The 23,980-nt window shown below is 37.7% G+C and overlaps 1 pseudogene; it reads left to right on the top strand.

Annotated features, from left to right (window-relative positions):
* LOC126235243 (tubulin beta chain-like) overlaps nt 1–22,951 on the top strand; it is a 32,570-nt pseudogene extending 9,619 nt beyond the window's left edge.
* Nucleotides 22,952–23,980: the final 1,029 nt, after the last annotated feature.

Raw genomic sequence — 23,980 nt, 5'->3', positions numbered from 1 at the left:
CTTAATTCCACTACATTCCATTATCCTAGTTTTGCTTTTGTTGACGTTCATCTTATATCCTCCTTTCAAGACACTATCCATTCCGTTCAACTGCTCATCCAAGTCCTTTGCTGTCTCTGACAACATTACAATGTAATCGGCGAACCTCAAAATTTTTATTTCTTCTCCATAGATTTTAATACCTACTCCGAAATTTTCTTTTGTTTCCTTCACTGCTTGCTCAATATACAGATTGAATAACATCAGGGAGAGGCTACAACCCTGTCTCACTCTCTTCCCAACCACTGCTGCCCTTTCAAGCCCCTAGACTCTTATAACTGCCATCTGGTTCCCGTACAAATTGTAAATAGCCTTTCACTCGCCGTATTTTACCCCTACCACCTTCAGAATTTGAAAGATAGCATTCCAGTCGACATTGTCAAAAGCTTTATCTAAGTCTACAAACGCCAGAAACATAGGTTTGCCTTTCCTTAATCTAGCTTCTAAAATAAGTCGTAGAGTCAGTATTGCCTGACGTGTTCCAATATTTCTACGGAATCCAAACTGATCTTCCCCGAAATCGGCTTCTACTAGTTTTTCCAATCATCTGTAAAGAGTTTGTGTTAGTATTTTGCAGCCATGACTTATTAAACTGATAGTTCGGTAATTTTCACATCTGTCAACACCTGCTTTCTTTGGGGTTGGATTATTATATGATAAAACATATTCTACTTAAAACTAGCAAATGACATACATGCAAAGAATCAAGTCAACAACCATAATACAAGCAAAACTTGCAAAGAAAAAATGAATAAAGAATAACATCGCTCCTGCCCCCATCCAAACACACACAGCCCCCTGATTGAATCTCTCTCTCTCTCTCCCCCTCTCTCTCTTACTCTTTCTTTCTCAACATTGCCCTAATTATGTTACTTAGCAGGCGATGTTACCATTAGAGCATTTGATTTTTCTAGCCTCACGGAACATATCTTCATAATTTCCAGAATTTCGTATAATGCAGTGTCGTCGCTGCATTTGTAGGTGATATTTGTAATGTGTTTACAAATCTACCTCACCTCCCGCTTCCGTGAAGAGTGAGAACTTACTGTATTGTTAATTTCACCTGCCTCCTCATCACTACTCATATTGGTGTCTTGTGAATGTACCACAGCGCTCATATGGGCTGTGCAACTGCTGTTCAATCCAAATCCATTAGTCTCGTCGACGCATATTAATGGGCTGGTTCTATACCCTTCCTCAACTTTCTCAAATCCCCACCCAGGATAATGAATGAATATAGCACAAAAATGTTTGCACAAGTACCTTGATTTCTGGAAATCTTCAAAACTACTGCTAGGAACTGGGAAATTCTCCAGAAAATGTTTGTCCTTTGACACCACACTTTCGACATAAAACAATCCTTCTTCCATCATCTTGACTGATAATTCGTTGCTTTAAAACCCACAGTAGTTATTAAACAATTTAAGGCAACACTTCTTGCAAATTAGCGAATTTAATCGCCACAATCAGTTCAAAGCGAATCTCAGGCATAAACAAAGGTAATTGAATGATTGGTAAACCGAAGTTACACACTGATTATTCAACATAAGTGACGTAATGCCATCCTAGCAGGAAACAGATAAAATACTGATATGAACTTAGTTATTCACTTACTATTGGTTGCATCTGAAAACGTTTTCACCGTGTATTAGTAGCCAAAAGTCTATCTAGCCCACCAGCTGAATCAGCTGGTCAACTAGTCCTCTCTAGTAACATTACAATCCCATAAAAATTGTCTGAAATAGCATTTTATAATCAACTACTAGTTCGGCACACATTGTGCCACACTATTTATTATTTAACCGGCTAGCGCTACACACGAAATACGTAATCGAAGTGCACACAGTTCACATGCACTTGCAAAACTCGATAGTCGAAAGCCAACTAGAGACATCACGAATGCAAAAAGTAGTGTCAAAAGCAGGCGATACGATCTGAAACTCCTTGTCTTCCTAACGATCTATGGTGTAACGACGTGTCTCAGGTTTCCAGGACAGTTGACTGCAGACTTGCGCAAATTAGCAATTAATATGGTTCCTTTCCCACGCCTGCATTTTTTCATGCCTGCGTTTGCCCCACTGATGGCTCGTGGCAGTCAGCAGTATAGAGCCCTCACTGTTTCAGAACTTATGCAACAGATGCTTGATGCTAAAAACATGATGGTTGCTTGTGATCCTCACCATGGTCGATACTTGACTCTTGCTGCTATCTTCAGAGGTAAAATGTCCATGAAGGGAGTGGATGAGCAGATGCTCAACATTCAAAATAAGAAAACCAGCTACTTTGTTAAATGGATCCCAAATAATGTTAAAACTGCTAGGTGTGACATTCCACCCCGTGGGCTGAAAAGGGCTGTTGCATTCATTGGAAATTCTACTGATATTCAGAAGCTCTTCAAGGGCATATCTGAGCAGGTTACTGCTATGTTCCGCCATAAAGATTTCCTTCATTGGTACACTGGAGTGGGGATGGATGAAATGAAGTTTACTGAGGCAGAGTCGAATATGAATTACTTGGTGCCTGAAATGTAACAGCCCATTAAGACCATTTAAACCGAACATTTCCCAGTCTAATTCATGATCGCACATGTAAACAAAATAAGTAACTCGCCTAGAAAAACTTATAACTGTAAAGAATAACTGTTTAATCTATTTGAGTTCAAAGTGTAGAAGCTCTGTAAATGAAGGGAGTAATTCCCACGAAGAGAGTCTCTAGTAATTAATTAAAAAATATAAATGTATTATTGTAATTTCTTATTTGAAAGTTTATTCTCGAAAGAAATAACAGACATGTACTAATATCATAGTGTTGTTACTGTACTGAGCAGACATGCGTTTATATATTTATTTTCAGTTTTTGTTTAATTTTTAATTGTTAATTAATCAAATATTCTTTTTCAACAATGCCGAGGATTGTTCGGGATGGTTTAGAATATATATATATGAGTAGCCACATTGGTATAGGGGAGTCAGTACATTGTGTGATTTTAGACAGAAAGCATGTAGCTTATTGTGATAATTTATTGTAAGTATGTTACAACTTATTTCAGATTTGTAAAGATGTTTTTAATTAATTTGAGATTACAATAAATCTTCAGTGGAAACAAAAAACAGGACTAATTATTTAAAAAATAACTTTGTAGTTATTTTTTTACCATAACTGTCTCCAGGAGTTATGCTGCGATAGATTACCAGATACAATGAGTAAAACTAACCCCTAAGAATGTTATAATTGGTGTATGGAGCTGGGATACAGTGTAAATCTGTAAACTAATCTTGTATTTTGTTTCAGAGATAACCTGCCTGTTGAAATAATACTCCTTATTTATGAGAACTGGACAAAGAAGAACGTGAGTAACAATACAAAGTATACTTATGTGAAAACTCATTTTGGAAAACCAATTGTTTGTAAGTACAAAATTTATTTGAATTTTACTTTTGGAAACTGTTTTTGTCTGTTTTGTCATTAAGGAGGATAATAGAGAGGTTAACAACAATAGGCAAGTTGATGATAATGGGGAGGTTAATGGAAACTTGGAAAACAGTGTAGATATTACTGCTAATAATGTAGTTAATTGTGACAATGAAATTGGACAGGATAGTGATCACAGTAGTGTATGTACACCCTTTTGTGGATTTGAATCAAATGTATCTGCCTTAGATAGGTTAGTACAGTTAGTGGAAGAGCAAAAAAGATCAATAGATGAACAAAAAATATCAATTGATGACCAGAAAATTTTTCTTCATTCAATCGATAAAAAATTATACAACCATGTAACCCAAATTTGCGAGACAAAAGAGAGTTTAGAGAGGTGTTGGGAAAAGGTAGACGAGAATACCAAAAATGTGTCGACTATAGAAGGGGAAATAGTGACTTTAAAACAGGAAAGCAAAAAATTCGAAGAGAGGCTTGATTCTGTGGAAAATTTCGAAAAAGTTGCTACTGTTGAAGTATTATAATTAAAAAAGCTCAACAAAGATTTCATAAAGAAATTCGAAGCAATGGACCAAAATATACACAATTCACCAAAATTGATAATTTCGCGGTGTTAAAAGGTGATGCAGGCACTTGCTTAGGCGAAATTTCGAACTTCAAATCTAAATTTCAAGAAATCGAAGATTCTGTTGCTGTGAAATATTTCTGTAGTTACACTCCATTGTGGAGCAATGTAAACATCAAAACATTGTCAGGGGAGGGCAATATACAGCCAGTTGATTTGATGTTCCAGATTAAAGACAATTTGAATGACAAAATGAGTGATAATTTGAAAATTAAGTTTTATAATAAGTTCTTAGATGGGGAGGATTTGTCATGGGCGAACCAAGCAATCAAACCTGAAATGTCGTTTAATGAGTTAGAAAGAGCTTTCATGAACAAATTCTGGTCAGAAACTAAACAAGCTAGAATTAAGTCAAAATTTTTGAATGGGCCAAATTTCAAATGGGTAGTGGACACATGAAAACTGTTTGTGAACAACAGTTAATAATTTTTGTACATCTTGTTAAATTACTTGATCAAATGATCCAAATAGACGCCTTGAAACGTAGGTTACCGAATAAGGTTCAGTGTAGTCTTGTCTACGGACCTGATGACACAGTTGAACAATTCCTTAGTTATATAGGTAAATTGGATTATCATGGGAGAGAAATGACAGATGTAATGACAGACCTGATGATAGCACGAATAACAATAACAGAGCTTTCAATGATAATTTCAATAGTAGGTTTAGTAATGATGAGAGAAGAAATGGGGAGAGGAAATATAGGCACAGACCTGAGAATACGAATTTTGAAACAAGAAATTGGCAGTGGGGGCAAAATGAGTGAAACAATACTAACAATTTTGAAAACAGAAGAAATGGTCTGTTAAACTAAGACCTGTCTCTTTTGTAGCCTAGTGAAATGGGGCAGATAGACAACAGAATTACAGTCAGGCACAATGGAGTAATTGCAGAAGGGGAAGGCGCAGAACAAATAGAACACACCAAAATTTTGTACGCAGAATACAACCTGAAGTGAGGAGAATGAAGTTTGTTACGGAATTTTGTGAAATTTTTTTATCTGAAAACAAAGATGATTAAAAAAGTAAAAAATCTGAATTGGAATTAGAAGAAAACACTTTGACAAATTTCTTTAACAGTTGTAATGCGGTAGTAGCTGTTGATAGTGATGAGAACTCATCTGATGAGTATGGTTTAGTGAGAACGTTGAGTGGCTGTGCAATGGATGAAAATGCTGACACTGATGCTGTATGTGTGGAAGCTGATGTTCGTGTGCTAGGCAATGGAACTGAGAATGACAGTGTAATTCCAGATGAATTTACAGCAGATAATAAACAGGAAAATGAGGAAGTTTTAGAACAGAGTACTCACAGTGTTGAGGTTGTTGAAGTGTGTGGAGAGAGAAATGAGTTTGTCATTGATAATAATATTAAGTATGATGGTGATATTTATAATAAGAATATTTCAGATGATGATGATAATGATGTTGGTGATGATATGTTACTTACAGAATTAGATGATAGTAAATGTAGAAGTTAAAGTTGATGGTTTGATGCTGAATGATTCTGGAATTTCTGGTGAGTGTTCGAGTACTGAGTTATAAACCAGTAGAGCAGTGCCTGATAGATTAATGTTACCAGTTGATTTCAGTGATGTGTCTGAATGTGTTTGTTAAAATGGAAAGGAAGACCTAATTAGTGATAGAGTACTAAATATTGTCAATGACTATGGTAGCAAATGTCAGTATGGTGATCAACAGTGTAAGGTCTTAACTGAAATTTGTCAAAGTGTGCATTCAAATGATAAAATTGCCATGAAAAATGTGGAACAGATTCCTGGTAGTAGTGTGATTAGTAAATGTGTAGTATTGTAGTAAAAGGTAGTGATTGTGATAAAGTGGTGAAAATAGTTAGTGACTATTGTGATAGATGTAACAATAGTGGCCAAAAGTGTGAAACCATACATGAAATTTGTCAAAATGTGCATTAAGGAAAGGAAAAATGTTTCGTCAATTTGGAACAGGCATCTAATAGTAACTCAATTAGTGAATGTGTACAAGTAGTGAAGGGAGTTTGTGTGCTGAAATCAGTAGCTTGCATACAGATTTGAGTGAGCTTTGCAAAAAGAATTACCTAGTTAATGAAAGTACCACAAAAGTGAATAAAAAACCAGCAAACAGTAAACTTGTGTTGAAGAATGTATACTCTATGCCACACAGACAAACCCATGATGTACAACTTGTTAAGACGTGTTCTGAATATTCTGACCCAATAATAAAAAAATATACTAACTGAAAGAAAATTACAACTAATAAAAAGCTCAATTAATGTCCACTGCTTATTGCAAATGTAAACACTGACAAGTGAGAAATCGGATAACTTAACACATTTGAACTAATACTGTAAAATATTTTTCTGTAGTTTTTTTATTCATATTTCTTTTATGTGTGACTATTTGCTTATTTTACCTATATTTTGTCTATTCATAGATTCGAGGTTGAAAAGGGTATATTTGAACACTAGTGTATGCTTTTACCTGGCATAGATTGGGGTTTGTTTGATTTTATGTAGGACCATTTGAATTTGTTGTTATTTGGAGGAGCGTGACACAGCTGATATTGTGCAGATAACATTAAATCACCTGTTTAGCATCATGATATTTGTTCTTTGATATTTGACACACCATTGGAAATTCATTTGATATGCATCTTACTTTACACAGTCAAGGTCATATTGTATACTTTAGCAAACTCTACGGTGAGTACCTTAACCCAGTGAAAGTGAAATAACCAATAAGAGGAAATTTATATTTTTATTTTTGTCATCACTGAACATTTGAACATTTTTTTTTAAAAAAAAATTATTATGTCCATCATAAATTATTAATTAAATAGTGATTTGAGGAATTGAAACAGTTGAGAATATATTCTGTGCACTGTATAGTCAAGGCAAAATATTGGGGTGAACATCCTCTCAGATTCATTTTTTCAGGAGTTTTGTGGTGAAATTTAACAGGTAGGGGATCTGTGGTACTTTCATAGATACACCATGTGGCATATGGTGCTTTGTCCCAGCCATTGACTCCATATTTATTTTCTGGAATCACTACCCTTTTTACTATCCTATCTAGTTAGAGCAGTTAGAATCCTTCTACTATCCTAGAGTATACAGTGTGAAATTTGTAAGACACAAGTCTATAACTTGACCAGGCACCTGAATTAGACTGTGGAAGAACAAAACAACACCAATTTAAATTTTTTTTAGAAACCAATATTTTAAAATATGAATGATATTCGTTTTTCTTATTAAGATTCGTTGTGTAGTGACTTGCTACTGTGTACCACTAAATTATGAACAGAGTAATTTAGTATATGGTCATTCAATGTGAAGGAACAGGATTTATTACATGAAGCTTATAATGTAAAAGCAGATGATGTGACTGACAGCTTGTATGGTATGGATATTAAATATGTGACAGATGATGTTCAAAAATATCGTGTGATTCTATTAAAGCTATGAACTCTGATGAAACATGTAGTGACAAGCATAACAATTGTGTGAGAACAGTAAGAACAGACACTATTTCAAATGATGACAACCTTAAATCATTCTAACAAAAAATTCCTCAGGAGGTTGCAAGCTCTTTTTGCAATTTGGGGGTAGCGAACCCAAGGCTCAGAGCTGGTGTGACTCTTTCCTTTTCAAGACACATCCTCTCTTACTTATCTGTATAAACTCATCCTCTTCCACTTTCTGATTTGGACGAGTAGTTAGAGACTGGATGCCAAAGGAACTGGTGCATGTATTTTATACTGGGCAAGCTGTTTTTTTCTGGTTATATAGATACAAGTACAAACTTTGGGCAGATTTAATAATGTGTAATTTAATAATATAACTAGAGTATGAATTTTGAGGAGAGTTGGTGTAATATTTACTCATGATGCCTATACAGTTATTCTTATTATGCTGATAAAGTTATAACCTCATTTGATTTTCTGAAAAGTTGAGAAAGTACACTCCTGGAAATTGAAATAAGAACACCATGAATTCATTGTCCCAGGAAGGGGAAACTTTATTGACACATTCCTGGGGTCAGATACATCACATGATCACACTGACAGAACCACAGGCACATAGACACAGGCAACAGAGCATGCACAATGTTGGCACTAGTACAGTGTATATCCACCTTTCGCAGCAATGCAGGCTGCCATTCTCCCATGGAGACGATCGTAGAGATGCTGGATGTAGTCCTGTGGAACGGCTTGCCATGCCATTTCCACCTGGCGCCTCAGTTGGACCAGCGTTCGTGCTGGACGTGCAGACCGCGTGAGACGACGCTTAATCCAGTCCCAAACATGCTCAATGGGGGACAGATCCGGAGATCTTGCTGGCCAGGGTAGTTGACTTACACCTTCTAGAGCACGTTGGGTGGCACGGGATACATGCGGACGTGCATTGTCCTGTTGGAACAGCAAGTTCCCTTGCCGGTCTAGGAATGGTAGAACGATGGGTTCGATGACGGTTTGGATGTACCGTGCACTATTCAGTGTCCCCTCGATGATCACCAGTGGTGTACGGCCAGTGTAGGAGATCGCTCCCCACACCGTGATGCCGGGTGTTGGACCTGTGTGCCTCGGTCGTATGCAGTCCTGATTGTGGCGCTCACCTGCACGGCGCCAAACACGCATACGACCATCATTGACACCAAGGTAGAAGCGACTCTCATCGCTGAAGACGACACGTCTCCATTCGTCCCTCCATTCACGCCTGTCGCGACACCACTGGAGGCGGGCTGCACGATGTTGGGGCGTGAGCGGAAGACGGCCTAACGGTGTGCGGGACCGTAGCCCAGCTTCATGGAGACGGTTGCGAATGGTCCTTGCCGATTCCCCAGGAGCAACAGTGTCCCTAATTTGCTGGGAAGTGGCGGTGCGGTCCCCTACGGCACTGCGTAGGATCCTACGGTCTTGGCGTGCATCCGTGCATCGCTGCGGTCCAGTCCCAGGTCGACGGGCACGTGCACCTTCCGCCGACCACTGGCGACAACATCGATGTACTGTGGAGACCTCACGCCCCACGTGTTGAGCAATTCGGCGGTACGTCCACCCGGCCTCCCGCATGCCCACTATACGCCCTCGCTCAAAGTCCGTCAACTGCACATACGGTTCACGTCCACGCTGTCGCGGCATTCTACCAGTGTTAAAGACTGCGATGGAGCTCCGTATGCCACGGCAAACTGGCTGACACTGACGGCGGCGGTGCACAAATGCTGCGCAGCTAGCGCCATTCGACGGCCAACACCGCGGTTCCTGGTGTGTCCGCTGTGCCGTGCGTGTGGTCATTGCTTGTACAGCCCTCTCGCAGTGTCTGGAGCAAGTATGGTGGGTCTGACACACCGGTGTCAATGTGTTCTTTTTTCCATTTCCAGGTGTGTATTTAGAACTGGTGTGAAGTTTACTTAAGATATGTGTGCTATTACTTTACAGCTGAGATGTGATTACAATTAGGTTAGATGTTTGTGGCCTTATATATGTGTTCCCATTTGGTTTAACCTGTTGCTATACCAATTATGTGAAAGTAACTCGATAGATGTTGATTTACTATGACGTATGGAAATACTTTTCATGATCTTGTCCTTAACATGTATTAGATCTAATATGTAATAGAAAAAGGAAAGAAATTAATTATGTTTGTATTACTTCTGTACTTCATCTGTGGAGCATAAGGAAAATGGAATTTTATGTTGGAAATAGTTATTGGGACAGAAGTGTTCTGATTCCCAGGATTTTAGAGTCATACAGTTTTATTTTCATATAATTTTTACCACTTCAGTGGCCAAACCATGGGTAGTCTTATTTAATTATTCTTTTGCCATCTCCTGGGCATAGATATGAGGTGTTCTTTGTCACAATGTCCACACAAATCTGAACTGTTCAATTCTGCTGTATTCAGTCCATGCTTCTCAATATATACAAATGTTAGCTTATTATCTGATTATTAATGAAAACCAGGATTTATTACATGAAACTTTTAATGTAAAAGCAGATGATGTGACTGACTACTTATGTGGTATGGATATTAAATATGTGACAGATGATGTTCAAAAATATGTTAGAGTCTTAGTCTCCCCTGTATTCATATTTAAAAATGATGCAATGGTAATTCGTAACAAAAATATAAACAACTTTCTACTAAGAGCTCTAAATGTACGAAGATATCAGTTTTGTAGCCCGTGCCGCACCCTGAGTATTGCTGTATTTGCTTGTTTGCCACTCGACTGCTCTCAGTCTCTGCCTCCCTTCCCTTACCTGGCTGTGTGCATCTGCACTTAAGTGGCATTCTCGGCTCCCCTCCACCTCCCCTCTTCCACGAAGGCTGGTGCGCTGCGCCTGCTAGCAGGTATCGAGACTAGTCTCTGCCACTTCTATGCTGGCTTTGAACAGTCGTGCGATTTGTGTTCATAGTCATTCTTGTGTGATTTTAGTGCATATTTTTGTCGCCAACATGGGTGAGCCAGCAACTGAACACCTTATAGAATTTTTATTGAAAGCGCCTTTTTCTACATTAACGAACGAAAAAAGTGCGAATTGAAGGACAAACGAGCTATTCCTATACACAGTTTAGTTTTAAGTGAAGCCAAACTTTTCAGACAGCCTGGTACGAAAAGTATACTTGGCTGACTGCGAATGCAGTTAATAACAGATTATAATGTTATGTATGTCGTCTGTTTGGTCGTGAAAAGGAATAGTGCAATGAGGGCATTTGTACAATAAAGAACTTTGATAGCAAAGCACAAAAACATCAGATATCAAAACGTCACCTGCAGAACAAAGAATCATTTCAGTTATTGGGCAAAAGTAGAATTGAGCGCGCCCTTTCTGAAGCCACTCGTCTAACAACAACAAAATACAATGAACAAGTCGCATCAAACAGGAGAGTATTGGCTCGTCTTATTCAGGCAGTTGTATTTATTTGTAAACAAGAATTAGCCTTTTGCGACCACCGAGAAGACGAATCCTCTAGCAACAACAGTAACTATCTGGAATTGTTGGATTTACTAGCTCAAGGAGAGCAATTAATCCAAGACCATCTGTCATCATCTGCAACCTTTAAAGGAACTTCTCCAGATATACAGAATGATGTAATAGAAATGGTAACTCTGGCAGTTAATGAGAACATAAAATCTGAAATTCAGAACTGAAATTTCATTTCGATTCAGGTTGATGAAACATTTGACGTGTCGTGCAAGAGTCAAATGATTATAATATTAAGGTACTGTACTGCAGACAAAATTGAGGAAAGATTCGTTGGATTTTACGATCTTCCTGGAGGTAAAACTGCTGAAGGATTCTCAAACATTATTCGTGCAGTATTGAATGTGGAAGGAAAAGGGGTTAGTCAAACATATGATGGCGCTTCAGTAATGTGGGGCAGAGAAAGAGGACTACAACAATTGGTGAAGCAGTTCTGTCTCTATGCGCTGTTTATTCATTGTTCATTTGGTACTGTTACATGCTTCCAAAATCATATGACAAGTACGCATGTTTGTAAGTGATCGTACTACATTCCATTCGTTTTTCAGCAAATCATCAAAACGCACTATATTGCTAACTGAGAAAGGATTTAAGCTGCCACATGCAAGCAACACTCGCTGAAACGTTCGCTCCAGGGCAGTTTCAACAATATCTAGTCGTTTCTCAGAGTTATATAGTGTTTTTAATTATATAATTTATGATACGGACTCTCAATGGGACCCAGAATCTTTGAGGTGTCCTGTGGGAATGAAACGACGAATGGATGATCCTATATTTGTCTACTACTGAAGGTGCTTTGTTTATTTTAATCATCTCTTTGATGTACTTCAGTCAAAATTGGTCGGTATAACTGCTTGCCACGACGAAATAAGAACTGTTTTGAGAAACTTATGACAATTAAGAACGGAAACATTCGTTAATGAATGCATTAAATGCAGCTTGTGTTTGAATGGCAACTTATCATTCTGTGACAGTCAAAAGACATCTCTCAGGGCACTAACTTACGAGATACTGGATTTGCAAAATATTCAGATGGAAAGAAGATTTAAAGACTTTATCCCAAATTCAGTGTGTTGAACTTCTGAACGAAAAGTGTTTCCCAAACTATCAAAAAGAATTCCCAAAGCTGAAAATGCTTCAGTTATTAGCACAGTACCCTTTTTACAAATAAGAACAACTTGAGAATGAACTGTGTAACATATACACTGATGAGAAAAGACACTTATCTCCAAGAATCCTTTTAAAGTACATTGTCAACAATGATTTAAACTCTGTTTATGAAGAAACAACGAAGATCCTGCGCTTGGTTTTGAGCCTACGCACAATTATAGCAAGCATAGAATGAAGCATGAGTACTCTTAAACAAGTGAAGAATTATTTAAGGAATTCAATGTCCAGCACCCGGCTGTCGTGTTTGAGAACGTTAGCAATAGAAAAGACACTACTTGGAGAGCTAACCAATGATCAGATCTTTGTAGACCAAGTTATGGACCTATTCGTGTAAAGAAAAGACAGCCGCATTGCACTTGTGTAAAAGAAAATATAAGTGCTTCTTCTGTTGCTGCTGGATTTCTACAAATTTGTCATCGTTTCTTGAACAAGTTAGTTATTATTATTATTATTAATATTATTATTATTAGTGGCAGTGATACAGGTAGTGGTAGTAGTAGTAGTAGTAGTGGTAGTAGTAGTTGTTGTTGCTTTATTTGATATATTTTGTTTCGTTTGTTTAAATTATTGTTTATTGTACTATTTAGTCTCCCTATAATAACTGTAGAATCTCCCCAACCTATACAACCACGCTATGCAACTGATGAAAACTGGTTAATTTTCTCCACTGTCTTATTGAACATACTCTGTTGACCACTAATAATTCATGTGTAATGAGTAGCAAAGGAAAAGATAAAGATTAAGGATTTGTATTCATGATATAGTTATGGTTCTTACAGACATAGACTTTCAATTGAAGACTAGTTGATTCATTAATATGTAACTGATTAGAAATTATATATATATATATGAAACTTGCTGGCAGATTAAAAATGTGTGCCGGACCGAGACTCGAACTCGGGACCTTCTGTTAAGTTTGGAAGGTAGGAGACGAGGTACTGGCAGAAGTGAAGCTGTGAGGACGGGGCGTGAGTCATGCTTGGGTAGCTCAGTTGGTAGAGCACTTGCCCGTGAAAGGCAAAGGTCCCGAGTTTGAGTCTTGGTCTGGCACACAGTTTTAATCTGCCAGGAAGTTTCTTATCAGGGCACACTCCGCTGCAGAGTGAAAATCCCACTCTGGAATTATATATATATATATATATATATATATATATATATATATATATATATATATATATATATAATAACTTTAGAGTGGCTGAAGTAACTAGTTTCCACCTAATATTAATCCATTCATATTTAAACACTAGTACTTTACCCTACGCCTTACCCTATGTTGGAATTTACCTTATCTGTGCCCAGTTTTAATTACTGTCTGATCTGATGTTGCTACATCAAGTCTACTGTGGTGATGACCAACGAGAAATCTGTCAACTAGTTGTTGAGTGGCATGTGTTCTGGAAGTAACTTGCTGGTACTTAATTTGCCAATGTAAATGTGATTCTACAGTGGCATGTGGCCATGGTGGCCAGACGTGCCTCTAGTTTAATTTGGAAACTGTAACAAAAAATTTCTTTTGTCATTGTCACACTTGACTCTGTGATGTTTAGAGATTAGATTAGATTAGATTTACTTTCATTCCAACTGATCCGTAGTGAGGAGGTCATCCAGGGTGTAGAACATGTCAGAAAACAACAATACATGACAAATATTTACAACTAAAACAAATAAGCTAATGAACCATTCCACAGGTCCCAAGTGGAATGATCGTCATTTTTTAATGTTATAATTCAATTATATATATATATATATATATATATATATATATAATGTCATATGGAATAATTTTTTGGTATAATTCATCAAGCCAAGCTAAAGTTTTCTGGGAACAAAAACGTGCATTAAGAGTTATATGTGGTGTGAACTCAAGAACATCCTGCAGAAGCCTGTTTAGAGAACTAGGGATACTAACTACTGCTTCCCAATATACTTATTCCTTAATGACATTTGTCATTAAAAATATATCACTTTTTCAAACCAATAGCTCAATTCATGGAATCAATACTAGAAATAAGAATAACCCTAGTCTTGCACAAAAATGTGTGCATTATTCAGGAATACACATTTTCAATAACTTGCCAGCAGCCATAAAAAGCTTAACAACCAATTAAATTCAGTTTAAGAGAAGCCTAAAGGATTTCAGTAAAACCAACTGATATATATATATATATATATATATATATATATATATATATATATATATATATATATATTCAGTTTAAGAGAAGCCTAAAGGATTTCAGTAAAACCAACTGATATATATATATATATATATATATATATATATATATATATATATCAGTTGGTTTTACTGAAATCCTTTAGGCTTCTCTTAAACTGAATTTAATTGGTTGTTAAGCTTTTTATGGCTGCTGGCAAGTTATTGAAAATGTGTATTCCTGAATAATGCACACATTTTTGTGCAAGACTAGGGTTATTCTTATTTCTAGTATTGATTCCATGAATTGAGCTATTGGTTTGAAAAAGTGATATATTTTTAATGACAAATGTCATTAAGGAATAAATATGTTGGGAATAAATATATTGGGAATAAATATATTGGGAAGCAGTAGTTAGTATCCCTAGTTCTCTAAACAGGCTTCTGCAGGATGTTCTTGAGTTCACACCACATATAACTCTTAATGCACGTTTTTGTTCCCAGAAAACTTTAGCTTGGCTTGATGAATTATACCAAAAAATTATTCCATATGACATAATGGAATGAAAGTAAGCATAGTATGCTAACTTTTTCATTTTTATATCCCCTATGTCTGACACAATTCGCTTTGCAAATAGAAATTTGATAAGACGCTTCAGCAGTTCTGTGGTGTGCTCCTCCCAGTTGAATTTATTATCAAGCTGTAATCCCAAGAATTTAACACTGTCCACTTCTCCTATCTGCTTGTCATCGTATGTTAGGTATATACTCATTGGACACCCCTTACAAGTTCTGAAAAGCATTTAGTGTGTTTTTTCAAAGTTTAGTAACAACAAATTGGCAAGGAACCAGTGATTAATGTCCACAAATATTTTATTAGCTGATCTTTCTAAGACTACACTTGATTTGTTATATATTGCAATGTTTGTATCATCGGCAAACAAAACGAACTTGGCATCTGGTAATGTTACTGATGAAAGGTCATTGACATTCACAAGAATAAGTAAGGGCCCCAAAATGGAACCTAGTGGGACCCCACATGTAATTAGTTCCCAATTGGATTATGTCTGATAGCTTGATAAATGTCTCTTTCCTAATAACACCCTTTGTTTTCTGCCAGAGATATAAGAATTGAACCATTTTGCAGCATTTCCTGTTATACTATAATGTTTTAATTTACTTAAAAGGATATTGTGATCTACACAGTCAAATGCCTTTGAAAGATCACAAAATATACCAGTTGCCTGCAATTTTTGTCTATTGAATTAAGCTCATTTTCACTGTAAGTGTAGATAGCCTTCTCAATATCAGAACCCTTTAGAAATCCAAACTGTGACTTTGACTGTATGTTATTTGAGTTGATGGTTATAAAGCCGATTATAAATTACTTTTTCTAAAATTTTTGGGAATGCTGGCAACCATGAAATTGGACGGAAATTTGATGCTATTTCTTTAGCTCTCTTCTTAAACAGTGGCTTAACTTCAGCATATTTCAACCATTCAGGAAATATTCCACTGATAAACGACTGGTTACACAGATAGCTTAATATGTTACTTAGCTCAGAATCTCATTCTTTAATTAACAATGTTGATATTTCATCATACCCACTAGACGTTTTTGATTTTAAAGATTTTATGACGGATATTATTTCTGCTGGGATAGTGAGGGTCAAATGCATATTATGGAAGTTACTTGCAATGTCTGGTCTGAGGTATTCCATAGCAGCATCTACCGAACCTGACAACCCCATTTTTAGTAACAGTTGTAAAATATTTGTTAAAAAGTTCTGCAACACTATACACATCTGTCACCAATGTATCGCTTACTCTTAATGCTGTTTGTTCCTCTTCATGTCGGGTTCTCTTGGTCTCCTCCTTCACTATATGACATTGTCTTTTTTTTGTTATCTGATATGACTATCTTTTCCTTGTACTATATTTGATTTGATGTCCATATTACAGTCTTTAATATGTAACAGTATTTCTTGTAATGTGCTATAGTATCAACATCGGAACTGTTTCAGATTGACAGATACAGTTTTCTTTTTGTTTTACAAGATACCCCTATTCCTTGAGTAATCCATGGCTTCTTTGTAGACTTTGCTCTTACCTTGATAAGTTTTTGGGGGAAAACAGTGTTCGAATAAGGTAAGCACTTTATTAGCAAAAGTGTTATATTTTCATTCATGCCATGAGCACTGTAAACATCAGTCCAGTGAATGTCTCTGAGGAGTGTCCTAAAATAATCAATTTTTGGATTATTGATTACCCTCTTGAGCTCAGATTAAACAGTTTTATATCCTGTTCAGTATTAACATTTACCAGAAGGTACTGCATGTCATGGTCTGAGAGGCCATTGACTATTGGTTTTGTGATATAATTTCGTTCTTTGGACTTTTCTATAAAGATATTATCAATGGCTATTTGTGAGCAATTGGCTACCCTAGTGGGGAACTTTACAGTGGGAATTAAGCTGATAACTCAATTAAGTTCTTATTGGGAGAGTCTTTAAGGAAATCTACATTGAAATCACCAACAACCACTATTTCTTTGTTTTTGGTTGTTAAATGGGCCAGTACAGCTTCAAGGTGGTTTATGAACAGATTAAAGTTACCTGCAGGTGCTCGATATACACTTAATATTATGTAGGATTTTTGTGAAATTCTACTTCTGTTGCACGTGCTTTCATATGCAGTTCTAGGCAAAATTTATGAATATCTATGTTCTTAAATTTATGACAGTTCCTGATGAATGTGGCAACTCCTACTTTCTCCATTTCTGATCTACAAAAGTGAGATGCTAACCTAAACCCTATAACATTTAAAAGTTCCATACCAGTGGTCACATGATGTTCAGAAAGGAAGATTATGTCAGCTGGGTTTGAAGACTCTAATTCATCTATGCAGATAGTTAATTCATTAATTTTATTTCTCAGTCCTCGAATATTTTGATGCAATAAAGATAGCTGACATTTCACATTGACTGAGTTAAAATTGGGTATGGTTAAAATATCTGCTGACTGTCGAAAATTATTAACCAATAGCTGTTTATGCTGATGTAATAAGCTAGAATGTTTTTTGGTTTCTTTCTCAAACTGGAGGTTTTCTCAGTTCTAACCTCTCTTAAAATTAGGTTTCTTTCTGTCCTCCCTACCAAAAAAAAGATCTTTTCTGAACCCTATAACCACTGGTATTTTACCACTCGTGACAGTTCCTCCCCCCTTTAACTTTCCTGCTATTTTCCCAGCTAGTTTACCCTTCCCCTTCCTGTTGAGGTGAAGGCCATGCCTAGTATAATCCCTCCTATTGAGAGAATCAACAGGAACCACACCAATGTGTGACCCTGCACCCGATATAAGCAGCCATTCCAACTCCAAATTAACTCTCTTGACAGAAGAGTTCAAATGAGGTCGGTCATGGCGCCCAAGAACAGATACAAACTCAACACTAGTATGCTTCGATGCTGATGCCCTCTTTGCCAGGTCACACACTATACTGTATCCAGGATCGCTGTCAATACTGTTACCTGCCCCACCCATTATAACCACGGTGTCTTCCTTAGTGAAATCTTTGCAAAGTGATCCTAAAACCTCCGTCACCTGCTCCAGACCAGCACTAGGTTTAAAAAAATTTGTGGCCTGGTATTCTGCTCCTAGTTCATCCTGCAAAAGTTGGCCAACACCTCTTCCATGGGAACTACCTAACAACAACACTTTCTTTCTCTTTACTGATTTCCCTACATTCTTACTTTGCAGTTTGCTGCTGAAAGTTTGTTTTGCCCTGTCTACACCTGCAACTGCTTGAGGTTCACCAGCTTCTAACTGAAGCAGCAGGTCAAATCTATTTTCCACATTCATCATGAAGCTGTCAGATAAAATTCTAGGCCTGTTCCACCTGTTGCCTGTTGCCACTTCCCACCTCTCTTTACCCTTCTCCCTCCTTGACCTGTCAAGATCTCCCCTGGCCTTGTCTAACTCAGCCTGAAGGGCGGCAATTTTCCCCTCCTGTTCTAGTATCTTCCTATCTCCACTACAAATCCTACAAAACCGCTAATCAATCTCATTTACTTCCCCTATTCCCACGTCACTACAGTCACCCATATGGAAAGAGCTACAGCACCCATCGCACCAAAGCCCCGACCTAACAATTCTACGGCAAGGGAAGCACTTTTCACTCATGATAAACGTAATAGTTTATTAAGAATAAGTAAGTTAAATTATAGATAAAAACGAAAATATGGTTCCACAAATTTGGCCTATACGCAACTGTGTGTAAACAAAAACAACAGTGCAAAGTTTCTGGAACAACAACTTTATGCTACTTTCCGGAAATGCTACTTAAATAATGAATAGGTACGCTAAGTTAAATTGCTGGAGAGAGCAAAGAATAACTAAACGAAATTCTATAGATTTGCTGCAGCAAAACGTAAGTAGAAAATACGACTGTATGATCTTTTGGCGTTTTCTACTATATTACGTAACGAAAAATGAAACCTTTAATGGTAAACTTAAAAGGCACACTAATACACCTATTTACAACGTAATCAGTACTAAACTATGTGTTTTATAATCTAAAATGACTTATCAATACGAGAACACCAAAACTCGCGCTAGTCGCCTGGCTGCAGGGGCATTACCAAATATGTTTGATGTATATGAAAGTACTTCACATAATGTGAACATTGTAACACTTGGATGATCTGCCCAGTGAGGCAGTTGACTTTGTTTACTTTTTTTGATATGAGATATGCTGTATTCTAAGCATTTGGCTACCTTATTTCTATATTGTTATATTTATATAATAATTTATGTTTGAGCAGCAACAGATATCAGAGGAACACAGTAATTCTGTACCTTGCTTTAGTAATTTTGATGTATATGTCTTAGATATGTCACTGCTTTCAATATTTTATGTTTACTAATTATTTATGATTCATTTATCGTGTATTTACACCCAAGTGGTGTATATGGACCTGTATATAAGGGTCAACCACATAGTTGTCGGTGCTGTTTCAATTACTTATAAAACACAACCAATATGATGTACCGGGTGACCAAAAAGTCAGTATAAATTTGAAAACTGAATAAATCACGGAATAATGTAGATAGAGAGGTACAAATTAACATGTATGCTTGGAATGACATGGGTTTTATTTGAACCAAAAAAATACAAAAGTTCAAAAATGTCTGACAGATGACACTTCATCTGATCAGAATAGCAATTATTAACATAACAAAGTAATACAAACCAAAGATGATGTTCTTTGCAGGAAATGCTCAATATGTCCATCATCATTCATCAAGAATAGCTGTAGTCGAGGAATAATGTTGTGAACAGCTCAGTAAAGCATGACCGGAGTTAGGGTGAGGCACTGGCGTCGGATGTTGTCTTTCAGCATCCTTAGAGATGTCGGTCGATCGGGTAACCCCAAAGCCAATTATCGCACGGACTGAGGTCTGGGGACCTGCGAGGCCAAGCATGACGAAAGTGGCAGTTGAGCACACGATCATTACCAAACGACACGCGCAAGACTTTCACGCATCCAGCAATATGGAGTGGAGCGCCATCTTGCATAAACATCGTACATTCCAGCAGGTGTTAATCAACTACGCTGGGGATGATGCGATTCTGTAACATATCTGTGTACCTCTCACCCGTCTTGGTAGCTGTCCAGCGCCATCTGTTGGACATTTTGTGAATGTTGATTTCTTTTTTTGGTTCTAATAAAACCCCATGTCATTCCAAGCATGTGTGTCAATTTTTACCTCTACATTATTCAATGGTTTATTAAGTTTTTAAAGTTTATACTGTCTTTTTGATCACACGGTATTATATAACTGAACTCTTACATATAATGTTTGAATGATTGTTAAGGTGGGAAAGTGGCGTTGGAGGTGTCTTGACAAATGAAAAATGGTAAGATTAGTCATTGGTCAGACATTTTATCCCAAACTGCAGTCTGTGTACTGCAAACTTCAAGACTCTCAACAAAGCAGTCTGCATACTGTATAGTTTAAAATTCAGTGAGGAGCAGTCTGCGAACTGCAGATATCAAGACTATTTACATTTACGTAAAGTACAGAGATTAGTACATTTATAATTAAGGAATATTGTACTAGTTTGAAACTCTAAGTTGCATGTTAGCTCATACAGTTAAGAAATAACTTGTTTTTTTAAATCAAACCTAGGAATTATTCAAACAATAAGTAAAGTGCGTGTTCCTCCAGTTTAATGTAAAATGAGGACTGTTACGTAGATCTGTCAGAAAAGGATTGTTCAACTTTCAGTTGCACAAATCCTTTTGCGGGTGTTGAAACGTAACAGCCCGTCAACACCATTTAAAACGAACATTTCATAGTCTAATTCACGATCGCACATGTAAATAAAATATTTAACTCGCCTAGAAAAACTTATAACTGAAAAAATAACTGTTTCATCTATTTCAGTTCAAAGTGTAGAAGATCTGTAAATAAAGGGAATAATTTCCACAAAGAGAGTCACTAATAACTAATAAAAAATATAAATTCATTATTGTAATTTCTTATATGAGAGTTTATTCTCGAAAGAAATAACAGACATTTACTAACATCATAGTGTTGTAACTGTACTGAGCAGACATGCGTTTATATAAGACATGCGTTTATATATGTATTTTCATTTTTGTATAAATTTTAATTGTTAATTAATCAAATATTCATTTTAAACAATGCCGAGGATTGTTCAGGATGGTTTAGAACATATACATTCCAGGAAATGGAAAAAAGAACACATTGACACCGGTGTGTCAGACCCACCATACTTGCTCCGGACACTGCGAGAGGGCTGTACAAGCAATGATCACATGCACGGCACAGCGGACACACCAGGAACCGCGGTGTTGGCCGTCGAATGGCGCTAGCTACGCAGCATTTGTGCACCGCCGCCGTCAGTGTCAGCCAGTTTGCCGTGGCATACGGAGCTCCATCGCAGTCTTTAACACTGGTAGCATGCCGCGACAGCGTGGACGTGAACCGTATGTGCAGTTGACGGCCTTTGAGCGAGGGCGTATAGTGGGCATGCGGGAGGCCGGGTGGACGTACCGCCGAATTGCTCAACACGTGGGGCGTGAGGTCTCCACAGTACATCGATGTTGTCGCCAGTGGTCGGCGGAAGGTGCACGTGCCCGTCGACCTGGGACCGGACCGCAGCGACGCACGGATGCACGCCAAGACCGTAGGATCCTACGCAGTGCCGTAGGGGACCGCACCGCCACTTCCCAGCAAATTAGGGACACTGTTGCTCCTGGGGTATCGGCGAGGACCATTCGCAACCGTCTCCATGAAGCTGGGCTATGGTCCCGCACACCGTTAGGCCGTCTTCCGCTCACGCCCCAACATCGTGCAGCCCGCCTCCAGTGGTGTCGCGACAGGCGTGAATGGAGGGACGAATGGAGACGTGTCGTCTTCAGCGATGAGAGTCGCTTCTGCCTTGGTGCCAATGATGGTCGTATGCGTGTTTGGCGCCGTGCAGGTGAGCGCCACAATCAGGACTGCATACGACCGAGGCACACAGGGCCAACACCCGGCATCATGGTGTGGGGAGCGATCTCCTACACTGGCCGTACACCACTGGTGATCGTCGAGGGGACACTGAATAGTGCACGGTACATCCAAACCGTCATCGAACCCATCGTTCTACCATTCCTAGACCGGCAAGGGAACTTGCTGTTCCAACAGGACAATGCACGTCCGCATGTATCCCGTGCCACCCAACGTGCTCTAGAAGGTGTAAGTCAACTACCCTGGCCAGCAAGATCTCCGGATCTGTCCCCCATTGAGCATGTTTGGGACTGGATGAAGCGTCGTCTCACGCGGTCTGCACGTCCAGCACGAACGCTGGTCCAACTGAGGCGCCAGGTGGAAATGGCATGGCAAGCCGTTCCACAGGACTACATCCAGCATCTCTACGATCGTCTCCATGGGAGAATAGCAGCCTGCATTGCTGCGAAAGGTGGATATACACTGTACTAGTGCCGACATTGTGCATGCTCTGTTGCCTGTGTCTATGTGCCTGTGGTTCTGTCAGTGTGATCATGTGATGTATCTGACCCCAGGAATGTGTCAATAAAGTTTCCCCTTCCTGGGACAATGAATTCACGGTGTTCTTATTTCAATTTCCAGGAGTGTATATAGGGGTAGCCATATTGGTATAGGGGAGTCAGTACATTGTGTGATTTTAGACAGAAAGTTGTAGCTTAATGTGATAATTTATTGTAAGTATGTTACTACTTATTTCAGATTTGTAAAGATGTTTTTAATTAATTTGAGATTACAATAAGTCTTCAGTGAAAACAAAAAACAGGACTAATTATTTAAAAAATAACTTTGTAGTTATTTTTTAACCATAACTGTCTCCAGGAGTTATGCTGCGACAGATTGCCAGATACAATGAGTAAAACTAACCCCTAAGAATGTTATATGTTGGAGTACCAACAATAACAGGAAGCTACTGCAGATGAAGATGTTGAATTTGATGATGAACAAGAGGAAGTAATGGAAGATGAAAAGTAGTGGGACATTGTTCTGCTATTTTTGGCTGTACATGATGTAATTAAAGCAGCTGGTGAATTTGACATTCCAGCTTTTTGTAAAGATCTCTACAGAACCTTTTTATAATCTGCAGTTATTTAATGACTTTTGTATCAATTTGTACACTCATCTTGTAATACAAATAAATATTTCTCTTAGAAGCTGTCTTTCTCATGGGCCTTGTGGTTTGAAATAACCTTTATTAATCCACCTGTGAAATGTTTAATACAGTTTAATTAAACATTCTCTATTAACAGATGAAGTGTTTTACGGCCATTAGTGGAAATGAAACAGTTATGCAATAGGTTGAAAGAATAGAAAGTAAGATCCTGTGTTATAGAGGAGGAGAAGAACAGATGCAGTTTTTGCATGTAACCTACAGATGTATATAGTCCAGTGAATTCTTGAAGTGATACAGATTATATGCTTTGTATAGATACTCTTTAGCTTCAGAAACTAGTTTAACGTATTTCTCCAAAATTCACGCAAAAAATATAATTATTTGAGAAAGATGCACCTAGAGAAATGGATTTTCAATGAATATTGTACATCAGTTGAAAATTTGTACTACCTTCCATCAGTTTCAAGAAAAACTAGACAAGCTGTTGGTAAAGCAATACAGAGAGAGGTTAGCAACATGGACTGTAACAGATCTACCATTGCTCAGGCGTCTTTGCCAGAATGGTTTCTACCAAATCTTCCTGTCTTGTGAAACATAAGGTTTGTGGCATTCAGTTAAAATTGAAAGTATCAATGATTCTTTGGACAAGTCCTAATTGATTGGTTGTGAAGTATCATCTATGCTAGCTTAAATGAGAGGTCTGCGATATAGGTTTGTTTGTAATTGTGAAACTTTGATACACATAGCAGTTTGTTGTTTGGACCACAATTTTTGCTTGTCTGTTTCCTAACTTTGTGCAAAAGATTAAGAGATTCATTATCCTTTCTGCTACCATAATTATGGTTCTTATGTTTGAATTCACAGAACTTGCTTCAGAAACTGACTATAAA

The sequence above is a fragment of the Schistocerca nitens genome, chromosome 2, assembly GCF_023898315.1.
Source record: "Schistocerca nitens isolate TAMUIC-IGC-003100 chromosome 2, iqSchNite1.1, whole genome shotgun sequence".
Taxonomy (NCBI): Eukaryota; Metazoa; Arthropoda; class Insecta; order Orthoptera; family Acrididae; genus Schistocerca; species Schistocerca nitens.
The sequence above is the reverse complement of the archived record's forward strand: the minus strand, read 5'-3'. Positions and strand labels throughout refer to the sequence as shown.